Raw genomic sequence first — 12,501 nt, 5'->3', positions numbered from 1 at the left:
GAGACCTCTGGTTGTCTAGGCAACATGACGCTGACCCCTGATCACGTGACTGGGGTCGGCGATGAGCCTGGCGGCCGGAAGTGCTGTTCAAATGCCCGCTGTCAGCTTTGACAGCGGGATTTAACTAGTTAATAGGTGCGGGCGGACGGCGATTCCGCTCGCGCTTATTGCGGGCACATGTCAGCTGTTCAAAACAGCTGACATGTCCCGGCTTTGATGCGGGCTCAGCGCCAGAGCCCTCATCAAAGCAGGGGAGATGTCTAATGACGGACTGTGTCCGTCATTGGACATTAAGGGGTTAACTTGTTTCCTACAGAGTAAGGGCTCATGCCCACTTGCGATGAAATCGGACGAATTCAGTCTGATTAAAAATCGGATTGAATTCGGACCAATGTTAATCTATGATCTATGATGATGTGCTCATCTGCGTTTTTTTTTTTCCAGTTCGGATTGGATCACGATCGGGCTGGAAAAAAATCGCAGCATGCTGCCAATGTAATCAAAAAATGGATTGCATCCCGCAATAGAAGTCAATGGGTGATATAAGAAAAATCGCATAGCACTTGCACCATTCATTGAGCAGTAGTTTACAGCCGGGGTGGTCGCATTTAGCACCACTCCCGGTTGTAAACTATATAGCCCCCAGATATGGATTACGACATGGGACTAAACGCCGGACAGGTATGGTATATGGTAGTTTGTTTTTTTACTTCTTACAGGAGAACGAGGGCGTTGCTTGGATTAGCAGAACAATAAAGATGGCAAACTGTTTATTGTTTTATTTCATTAAAAGACTTTATTCTGGCTGTGTGTCTTTATTTAACCCTTTCATTACTATAGAATTAGTAATGGATAGGTGTCTTCTGACAATAGAAAGGTGGCATCAACCCCCAACTATTACCCCATATGCCACCGCTACAGGGCAGTGAGAAGAGAGAGGCTAAGTGCTGGAATTGGCGCATCTTAGAGATGCGCCATTTCTGGGGTGGCTGGGGGGCTGATGTTTGTAGCCGGGGGGGGCAATATCCATGGTCCCTTCTTAGGCTATGAATAGCTGCCCCCCAGTCACTGGCTTTCCCTCTCTGGCGCAGAAAATTGCACGGGAGACCACGCCATATTTTCCCCACAAAAGATTCTTTTATTAAATACACACGTCCCATAATTTGCGCCAGGGCTGTGGAGTCGGAGTCGTGGAGTCGGAGTTGGTGCTCATTTTGGTGGAGTCGGAGTTGGAGTCGGTATAAAATGGACCGACTCCGACTCCTAAAATATATAATAAATTGGGTACAGTAATTCAATGCAGAATGTGCTGAATATTTTTTCATAGGAATTTGGGAAAGTTATGAAATGTCCTATAAATGGCTGTTCTATTCCTGATCTAAGGCTACATTCACACACAGCATTTTTCCTGTGTTTTTTGAGGATACTTTTTTCAGCTGCAAAAGCTGATCATCTTTTTAAAAAACTGCATCACCTGAAAGGTTTTTGAGCTCATAGATAATGTTTTCAATAGCAAAAGCAGATTAGAAATCTGCTCTATCTATCCATTTATCCATATCTGTCTATCCATATCGTATCTGTACCAAAAAGAATGAAAACCGGGTAGTACACCAATATATATTCTGTTCTATCTAAATATCTTGATTATGGGATCATAAAAATGATTAAATGTCTGAGGTTCACATTGTACTACAATAAATTTTTCACTTAAATATAAGCAATATGTGTGGGAGTCGGAGTCGTGGAGTCGGAGTTGGAGTCGGAGTCGGTGTAAGGGAAATTGAGGAGTCGGAGTCGGAGTCGCAGGTTTGGCTTACCGACTCCACAGCCCTGATTTGCGCGCACACACACACTATACTAATTATATTGGCCACTGACATCTATATATCAAACTATTATGCATGTGTTTACTGTATGTAACCAGGTCTCCTATCCTGTCGGCTCCTGCATTGAATTTACAGAATTTCTATTCTACACTTTAAATGGCAGATCATTTGACAGCTTTTAATCTATCTAAAAAAATATATATATATACTGTATATGTATAATATTTACTGTATATAATACAGATCAGCTCTGGCAAAAATTAAGAGACCACTTCCAAATTTTCAGTTTGTCTGATTTTCCTCTTTATAGGTATATTTTTGAGTAAAATGTAAATTGTTCTTTTAGTCTATAAACTTCTGACAACATGTCTCCGAAGTTCCAAGCAATAAATTTTGGTGTTTTTTTTTCTGAAAAGGAGAAATGGTCAAAATTAACAAAAAAAAAACCCAGTGGTTTCAGACCTCAAATAATGCAAAGAAAACAAGTTCATAATCATTTAGAAATGACAATACTAATGTTTTAACTCAGAAATCAATATTTTGTGGAATAACCATGATTTTAAAAAACGACTTTCATGCATCTTGGCATGCTTGCCACCAGTCATTCACACTGCTTCTGGCGCAAAAATGTAAGCAGTTCTTCCTTGTTTGATGCTTGTGACTATCCGTCATCCTCTTGATTACATTCCAGAGGTTCTCAGTGGGGTTCAGGTCTGGAGACTGGGCTGCCCATGACAGGGTTTTGATGTGTTGGTCTCTTAATTTTTTTGCCAGAGCTATGTGTGTGTGTATGTATATGTATGTATATATACACTCACTGGCCACTTTATTAGGTACACCTGTACAACTGTGTGTTAAGACTTAATTTCTAATCAGCCAATCACATGGCGGCAACTCAGTGCATTTAGGCATGTAGACATGGTCAAGACAATCTCCTGCAGTTCAAACCGAGCATCAGTATGGGGAAGAAAGGTGATTTGAGTGCCTTTGAACGTGGCATGATTGTTGGTGCCAGAAGGGCTGGTCTGAGTATTTCAGAAACTGCTGATCTACTGGGATTTTCACGCACAACCATCTCTAGGGTTTACAGAGAATGGTTCGAAAAAGAAAAAAAATCCAGTGAGCGGCAGTTCTGTGGCCGGAAATGCCATGTTGATGCCAGAGGTCAGAGGAGAATGGGCAGACTGGTTCGAGCTGATAGAAAGGCAACAGTGACTCAAATTGCCACCCGTTACAACCAAGGTAGGCAGAAGAGCATCTCTGAACGCACAGTGCGTCGAACTTTGAGGCAGATGGGCTACAGCAGCAGAAGACCACACTGGGTACCACTCCTCTCAGCTAAGAACAGGAAACTGAGGCTACAATTTGCACAAGCTCATCGAAATTGGACAGTAGAAGATTTGAAAAACGTTGCCTGGTCTGATGAGTCTCGATTTCTGCTGCGACATTCGGATGGTAGGGTCAGAATTTGGCGTAAACAACATGAAAGCATGGATCCATCCTGCCTTGTATCAACGGTTCAGGCTGGTGGTGGTGGTGTCATGGTGTGGGGAATTTTTTCTGGGCACTCTTTGGGCCCCTTGGTACCAATTGAGCATCGTTGCAACGCCACAGCCTACCTGAGTATTGTTGCTGACCATGTCCATCCCTTTATGACCACAATGTACCCAACATCTGATGGCTACTTTCAGCAGGATAATGCGCCATGTCATAAAGCTCGAATCATCTCAGATTGGTTTCTTGAACATGACAATGAGTTTACTGTACTCAAATGGCCTCCTCAGTCACCAGATCTCAATCCAATAGAGCATCTTTGGGATGTGGTGGAACGGGAGATTCGCATCAGGGATGTGCAGCCGACAAATCTGCGCCAACTGTGTGATGCCATCATGTCAATATGGTCCAAAATCTCTGAGGAATGCTTCCAGCACCTTGTTGAATCTCTGCCACGAAGAATTGAGGCAATTCTGAAGGCAAAAGGGGGTCCAACCCGTTACTAGCATGGTGTACCTAATAAAGTGGCCAGTGAGTGTATATTCTAGTACAGACCAAAAGTTTGGACACACCTTCTCATTCAAAGAGTTTTCTTTATTTTCATGACTATGAAAATTGTAGATTCACTCTGAAGGCATCAAAACTATGAATTAACACATGTGGAATTATATAATTAACAAAAGTGTGAAACAACTGAAAATATGTCTTATATTCTAGGTTCTTCAAAGTAGCCACCTTTTGCTTTGATTACTGCTTTGCACACTCTTGGCATTTTCTTGATGAGCTTCAAGAGGTAGTCACCGGAAATGGTCTTCCAACAGTCTTGAAGGAGTTCCCAGAGATGCTTAGCACTTGTTGGCCCTTTTGCCTTCACTCTGCGGTCCAGCTCACCCCAAACCATCTCGATTGGGTTCAGGTCTGGTGACTGTGGAGGCCAGGTCATCTGGCGTAGCACCCCATCACTCTCCTTCTTGGTCAAATAGCCCTTACACAGCCTGGAGGTGTGTTTGGGGTCATTATCCTGTTGAAAAATAAATGATGGTCCAACTAAACACAAACCGGATGGAATAGCATGCCGCTGCAAGATGCTGTGGTAGCCATGCTGGTTCAGTATGCCTTCAATTTTGCATAAATCCCCAACAGTGTCACCAGCAAAGCACCCCCACACCATCACACCTCCTCCTCCATGCTTCACGGTGGGAACCAGGCATGTACAGTCCATCCGTTCACCTTTTCTGCGTCGCACAAAGACACAGTGGTTGGAACCAAAGATCTCAAATTTGGACTCATCAGACCAAAGCACAGATTTCCACTGTTCTAATTTTCATTCCTTGTGTTCTTTAGCCCAAACAAGTCTCTTCTGCTTGTTGCCTGTCCTTAGCAGTGGTTTCCTAGCAGCTATTTTACCATGAGGGCCTGCTGCACAAAGTCTCCTCTTAACAGTTGTTGTAGAGGTGTGTCTGCTGCTAGAACTTTGTGTGGCATTGACCTGGTCTCTAATCTGAGCTGCTGTTAACCTGCGATTTCTGAGGCTGGTGACTCGGATGAACTTATCCTCTGCAGCAGAGGTGACTCTTGGTCTTCCTTTCCTGAGCCAGTTTCTTTGTAGCGCTTGATGGTTTTGCCACTGCACTTGGGGACACTTTTAAAGTTTTCCCAATTTTTCAGACTGACTGACCTTCATTTCTTAAAGTAATGATGGCCACTCATTTTTCTTTACTTAGCTGCTTTTTTCTTGCCATAATACAAATTCTAACAGTCCATTCAGTAGGACTATCAGCTGTGTATCCACCAGACTTCTGCACAACATAACTGATGGTCCCAACCTCATTTATAAGGCAAGAAATCCCACTTATTAAACCTGACAGGGCACACCTGTGAAGTGAAAACCATTTCCGGTGACTACCTCTTGAAGCTCATCAAGAGAATGCCAAGAGTGTGCAAAGCACTAATCAAAGCAAAAGGTGGCTACTTTGAAGAACCTAGAATATAAGACATTTTCAGTTGTTTCAGGCTGAGTTCACACGTCGCGGTTTTCTCGACAGTTTTAAACGCACAATTTTTCCCCGAAAACGCGAAAAATAAGCATCCCATGCAATCCTATGGGATTCCGCAATGCTGTGCTAATGCTGCGTTTTTTTCCGCAGCGGAATCTCTTTGCGGTAAAAAACGCAGTATGCTCATTCATTTAGCGGAATCGCGGCAATCCCGTATCCATAGGAATGCATTGTTCCACTTCCCGCATGTGGCTGTGCCCACCATACGAAAAGTAAGCAGAACATTTGCGGATGGTACCCACGGTCTGGAGGAGAGGAGACTGTTGGTACCATATCCCTGTAAAAAAAAATAGAATTAAAATAAAAAATATTGTTCTCGCCTTCCGGCGTCCCGCGCAGCCTTCCCGCCTCTCTCCACGCTCCCCGTCCCAGTAATCCTTTGCGAGAATGACCGCTATGACTTCGAGATCTCGCGGGAGCGCAACGTCTCGCGGTCATTCGCGCAAAGGATTACTGGGACCGGGAGCGTGGAGAGAGGCGGTAAGGCTGCGCGGGACGCCGGAAGGTGAGAATAACAATATTTTTTATTTTTTACATTTTATCTTTTACTACTGAGGCTGCATAGGCAGCCTCAGTTGTAAAGAGTTGGTTACACTAGTCAAACACTATGACACGTTGGTCACACTCGTCAAACAATCAGTTCTCCAAGCGATGCTATCAATCGCTTGGAAAACGCTAGCATTCTGCAAGCTAATTACGCTTGCAAATCGCTAGTTTTTCCGCGGGAAAATCACGTGAATTTAAAATGCGATTTTCCCGCGGAATGTAATTCTCGCGGTAACTTCCGCGAGAGTTCCGCTACGTGTGCACATAGCCTCACACTTTTTTGTTAATTATATAATTCCACATGTGTTAATTCATAATTTTGATGCCTTCAGAGGTGTAAATGACTTAGAACCTTTCTCTATGTAAAAGCTCATATTTAAATCGCAATGCAGGCTGATAGCAATTGCACTGCATTCAAATGTAAATCGGATGCTAGGTGTGAAAAATCTGATGGTACTCGCATAAACTCATGACTCTCTCATGACAATTGCATTACACTCTCCTGCATCAAAATCGGACCGATTTTTAAATTTCCAGCCTAACAAGCATTTCATGCACTGTTCCGTTAAAGGGGTTTTCCAGCACAATTTTGTATTTTTTTTTTTTCCATTGGGTGAAGAGCTGACAATGGACTCAGGCCTAAAGCCCCTGTCACACACAGCGATCTCTCTAGCGAGATCGCTGCTGAGTCACAAGTTTTGTGACGCAACAGCGATCTCACCAGCGAGATCGCTGTGTGTGATACTTACCAGTGACCGGCCCCCCTGCCGGGTATCGCTAATCGTCCTGGAATGGCCAGGACATTTTTTGATCGCTGGTCTCCCGCTGGCCAGCACGCATCGCTGCGTGTGGCAGGCGGGAGACCAGCGATCAGCGAGCTTGCGCTGGAAACTAAGGTACACATCGGGTTTCTAAGCGGCGCACAGCGCTTAGAAACCCGATGTGTACCTTAGTTACCAGCGCACTGGTGCAGGGAGCTGGTAACTAACGTACACATCGGGTTTCTAAGTGCCGCGCGCTGCTTAGGAACCCGATGTGTACCTTGGTTACCAGCTCCCTGCACCAGCGCGCTGGTAACTAAGGTACACAGTGGGTAACTAAGCGATGTGCGTTGCTTGTTACCCGCATGTTGCTGGTGAAGCTGCCTGTTTGGCAGCTCACCAGCGATCATGTAGCGACACACCAGCAATCCTGATAAGGTCATATCGTTGTCGGGATCGCTGGTGTGTCGCTATGTGTGACGGGGCCCTATGATTCTGCTGCTTCATGTCAACAGAGCAGCCTTCTCTTTTCCAGGCTGTCAATCAGCATGACCTCCGCAGTCACACTCCGTGCAGATAGCAGAGTGGAAGAGAACCAGCTGCTCTGTCAACATGACTTCACTAGAAGTTACAGAATCGCTGGCAAAAGTGGTCCATGACCGCTCTAAGCCAGTAGTCAGATAGTTGGCACCTACCTGCTTGTCTGTAAGTTCTTGGGCCCAATAGGAAAAAAAATTAAATAGTCTCTGACAACCCCTTTAAAGGGAACCTGTCGACAGGATTATGTGGTGTAACCTACAGACAGTGTCAGGTTGGCGCCGTTATACTGATTAAAATATTACCTTGGTTGATGAAATCCATCTTACAGTTGTTGTTTTAGTCTTTATTTTCAGTTAATGAAACTTTAGCGCTCTGGGGTGTCCTGTGGGGGTCACTGCCCCTAGTTTTACATAAAAATAGGGGACAGGAAAGTCAGCTCACCGGTTTTGTGTGCACCTTGTTAGGGCAGTTTCACATGCCAGTGGCTCCGGTACGTGTAGTGACAGTTTTCTCACGTACCGGAGACACTGACACACGTAGACACATTCTAATGAATGTGGCTATGCAGATGTCAGCATGTTTTCACGGACCATGTGTCCGTGTGCAAAACACGCTGACCTGTCCGTTTTTGTGCAACAGCACGGATCACACGGACCCATACAAGTCAATGGGTCAGTGTAAACACGTACCGCACACGGATGCTGTCCGTGTGTTGTCCGTTTGCGATCCGTGTGCGTTGTTAAAAGTCAAAGGGTTAACATTGCAACTAATTTTTCAAATACACGGACAGCACACAGATGGTACACACGGACATACGGATAGCACACGGATGGCCTACGTATGCACATGGACACACGGATAGCTCCGTGTGAAACTGCCCTTAGTGGAAGTCCTCTGTACTGAGCCGCCCCAGTCTTGGGTGTAATCAAACAGCAAAGTAGAAAGAGATGTGCTCCAGCGATGAAAAATCCACTTGCGAAGTAGAATAAAAGTAGTAGTTTATTCAATTAATTAAAAACATGAAAAAACCAGAGTGGGCTCACTGACCTGCCCCTAGTTTACATACTGAATATTATATGTATTGAAAAAAAATCACCTTCAGCAGGTGCCTGCGCTGCAGCATGATCACATCTATAATATGCATTGAATTGTTTCATTCAGTCATATACATTTATTCTGCAAAAAATGGCCCCAAAATCACATACACACTTTTTTTGGTTTGTTGGGAAAAGTTACTGCTGCGTTTTTGAAAACTGCAATCTGTCAAAACTCGTTCAGAGTTTTTTCACCCTTAGAAAGCAGTGAGTAAGGCCGGGGTCACACTGACGAGGAATACGGGAGAGTGAGAGGCGCAAAAAGCACGCATTAGACACGGACCAATGATTCTCTATGGGGTCCCTCGCACCAGCCGTATATTTCTCCTCCGTATCCTACGCTCCGTGTCACTCGCAGCATGCTGCGATTGTCAGCGTACTACGCCCGTAGTACGCCAATGCAAGTCTATGGGTGCGACAAAAATACGCATTACACACGGACCACACGTGTGACTTGCGAGAAATACGCACCCGGTGTCTTTTAGCAAAGTCGGCAATTCAGTGCGCTATACAGTAAACTCACACTGACAGTTTTAATAAAGAAATGAAAGAATAGATATAGACACATAGAATGAATGAATATATATATATATATATATATATATATGCATTCTATGTGTCTATATCTTTTCTTTCATTTCTTTATTAAAACTGTCATAGGGCTCCATTATATGTCCATTTTGCAAGCCTGCGAGAAAATCTCGCCATACGGATGCCATACGGATTACATACGGATGCTGACATGCGCAAAATACGCGACCACACCTTGCTGACGGATGACATACGGAGCACTGTTTAGGGGTTACGCATGTAAAATACTGACCGTATTTTGCGCAGGTTAGTGTGACTCCAGCCTAAGTGTAAAACCACCGCGATACGTTTTTGTAGCATTTTTGGTTAAGAATACACCAGCACAGTAGGATGTGAAATCCTTTTTTTTGTGATATTTTTTTTTTTTTTTTTCTCCTGACTCAAAGTTTATCTTAATTTAATTATTACTAATTAAATTGGTAGTATGTGTTTCTAAAGTAAACACTGTCTCAACAATTCAATGCCCAATCAATACAATGCCCTGTTGTTAAGGGCCTGTCACACTAAGCGATATCGCTATGTCTGATACTTACCTACAACCGCTCCCCCGCTGGTTATCACTGATCGCGCGAGAACGTCCTGGACTGTTTCTCGTCGTCAGCTTCCTGTGGAGAGACGAGCGTGGACGCAGGCGGGAGGACGCAGGATCGCCTAGTGTGACAGGTAAGTAGCGACCCCCGTCCCCAGCGATGTCGCTGGTGAGATCTGCCTGTGTGGCAGCTCACTAGCGACCACTTAGCGATGTACCAGCAATCCTGACCGCTGGTCGGGATCGCTGGTACATCGCTAAGTGTGACAGTACCTTTACATTTGCCATTATATAATTTTTCATGAAGTCTTATAACTTCAGTTCATTGCTGCACTTCATACAGTCATGGCCAAAAGTTTTGCGAATGACACAAATATTTTATTTTCACATGATCTGCTGCCCTCTGGTTTTTATGTGTGTTTGTCAGATGTTTTTATCACATACAGAAATATAATTGCAATCATATTATGAGTAGCAAAAGGTTATATTGACAGTTAGAATGAGTTAATGCAGCAAGTCAATATTTGCAGTGTTGACCCTTCTTCTTCTTCAGGACCTCAGCAATTCTCCCTGGCATGCTCTCAATCAACTTCTGGATCAAATCCTGACTGATAGCAGTCCATTCTTGCAAAATCAATGCTTTTATTTTGTCTGAATTTGAAGGTGTTTATTTGTCCACCCGTCTCTTGATGATTGACCACAAGTTCTCAATGGGATTAAGATCTGGGGAGTTTCCAGGCCATGGTCCCAAAATCTCTATGTTTTGTTCCCTGAGCCATTTAGTTATCACCTTTGCTTTATGGCAAGGTGCTCCATCATGTTGAAAAAGGCATTGTTGATCGCCAAACTGCTCTTGGACGGTTGGGAGAAGTTGCTCTTGGAGGACATTCTGGTACCATTCTTTATTCATGGCTGTGTTTTTAGGCAAGACTGAAAGAGAGTCCATTCCCTTGGCTGAGAAGCAACCCCACACATGAATGGCTTCAGGATGCTTGACAGTTGGCATGAGACAAGACTGGTGGTAGCGCTCACCTGGTCTTCTCCGAATAAGCCGTTTTCCAGATGTCCTAAACAATCGAAAAGGGGATTCATCAGAGAAAATGACTTTACCCCAGTCCTCAGCAGTCCACTCCCTGTACCTCTTGCAGAATATCAGTCTGTCCATGATGTTTTTCCTGGAGAAGTGGCTTCTTTGATGCCCTCCTTGAGACCAGGCCTTGCTCCAAGAGTCTCCGCCTCACAGCGCGTGCAGATGACTCACACCTGCCTGCTGCCATTCCTGAGCAAGCTCTGCACTGCTGGTAGCCCGATCCCGCAGCTGAAACACTTTTAAGAGACGGTCCTGGCGCTTGCTGGTCTTTCTTGGGCGCCCTGGAGCCTTTTTGGCAACAAGGGAACCTCTCTCCTTGAAGTTCTTGATGATGCGATAGATTGTTGACTGAGGTGCAATCTTTCTAGCTGCGATACTCTTCCCTGTTAGGCCATTTTTGTGCAGTGCAATGATGACTGCACGTGTTTCTTTAGAGATAACCATGGTTAACAGAAGAGAAACAATGATGCCAAGCACCAGCCTCCTTTTAAAGTGTCCAGTGGTGTCATTCTTACTTAATCATGACAGATTGATCTCCAGCCCTGTCCTCATCAACACCCACACCTGTGTTAATGGAGCAATCACTGAAACGATGTTAGCTGGTCCTTTTAAAGGCAGGGCTGCAATGATGTTGAAATGTGTTTTTGGGGATAAAGTTCATTTTCTAGGCAAATGTTGACTTTGCAAGTAATTGCTGTTAAGCTGATCACTCTTTATAACATTCTGGAGTATATGCAAATTGCCATTAGAAAAAATGAAGCAGTAGACTTTGTAAAAATTAATATTTGTGTCATTCTCAAAACTTTTGGCCATGACTGTACATTAATCCAGATTTTTTTTTTTGTTGTTGTTCAGAATAGTCACTATTTTTTTGAGCTCTAAGAAAAAATCCATTCCAGGAAATAATTTGATCAAATTGCTTATTTTTTCCCAAAAAGTTTTATGGTTTCACATACGGCTTGCATTGGTGGTCTGACTCTTGTATTGTTTATGCTTGCAAGGTGGAAGAAAAGCTGAACTTTGGGATCCTGCCTTGGGATATATAGAATATATATACTGTATATTTACATATATATTTTTATATAATATATATTTTTTTAATATTTTTTTAGATATATTAATATTATAATCTATACCGGTAACAGAAGTAATTCCATACCTTTTATTAATCAAAAATGCTACTTTGCTGCTGAGAAGTCTTCTTTGGGCAATATATACAGGTGAGTGTGGATGTGTGGGGACGTGGTGGGCACTTCCAATTTCTCTTCTGCCAGCTGCATTCTTGGCCTCCTCTGGGTGATTTATTAGCACTGCTATGGCATGTCATTCATTTCCAAACTGGATTTCTCTACAGCAAGCAGAATTCTTGTTTATAAGAACATATATAAATCCATACTTTTTTATTAATTGGCAGTCATGTAAAATGGCTATAGAAGGGTGGAATGAGCTCATTAGTTCCCTTTAATCATATGAGGACCACTCTGATGTCTGGGAATAGGTGGCATGCCCCTGGTACCTTATCAGCAGGCACGGTGTTGCTTTGATGGCTGCATGCAGGCTGTTGCATCAGGACGATGTAGAGCTGCACATTACTGCCTCAGGGACAGCACATTGTGGCTTTTATTTTTTAAATCTATGCAGCTGCAAACTAGGAAATAAAATTCAGTGTAATTACTGGTAACCTTTACAATGCTGTAAAGGTCTGTTTAAAAAATGCTTGCAGTACAATGATCCTTGTGTACTCCCGTATGGTGAGGGCGTTTGCTCAGTAATAACCTGTACATCTTAATTCCTCTAGCTCAGCTGGCTATTATTTCACGAGTGATCTTTTTTAGTAGGCTCGTGCTTTATTTCCTTCTGCCCATGCGTCTTGCATTACACTTGAAAGAAGCCAAGTGCGTGTAAATGAGCCCCTGGAAGTGAGCAGCACGTACTGTAGCTCAGACGTCCTGGGCCCGGGCTCACAGTTGGAT

At 43.7% G+C, this 12,501-nt stretch overlaps 1 protein-coding gene across 3 annotated transcripts in view; it reads left to right on the top strand.

The window, feature by feature from the left end:
- LOC141101101 (PDZ and LIM domain protein 5-like) overlaps positions 1–12,501 on the top strand; it is a 178,115-nt gene that overhangs the window by 141,178 nt on the left and 24,436 nt on the right. The gene's annotated exons all lie outside the window — the stretch shown is intronic.

Source organism: Dendrobates tinctorius, unplaced genomic scaffold (genome assembly GCF_039654945.1).
Source record: "Dendrobates tinctorius isolate UK_male_01 unplaced genomic scaffold, ASM3965494v1 ptg000011l, whole genome shotgun sequence".
NCBI lineage: Eukaryota > Metazoa > Chordata > Amphibia > Anura > Dendrobatidae > Dendrobates > Dendrobates tinctorius.
The sequence above is the reverse complement of the archived record's forward strand: the minus strand, read 5'-3'. Positions and strand labels throughout refer to the sequence as shown.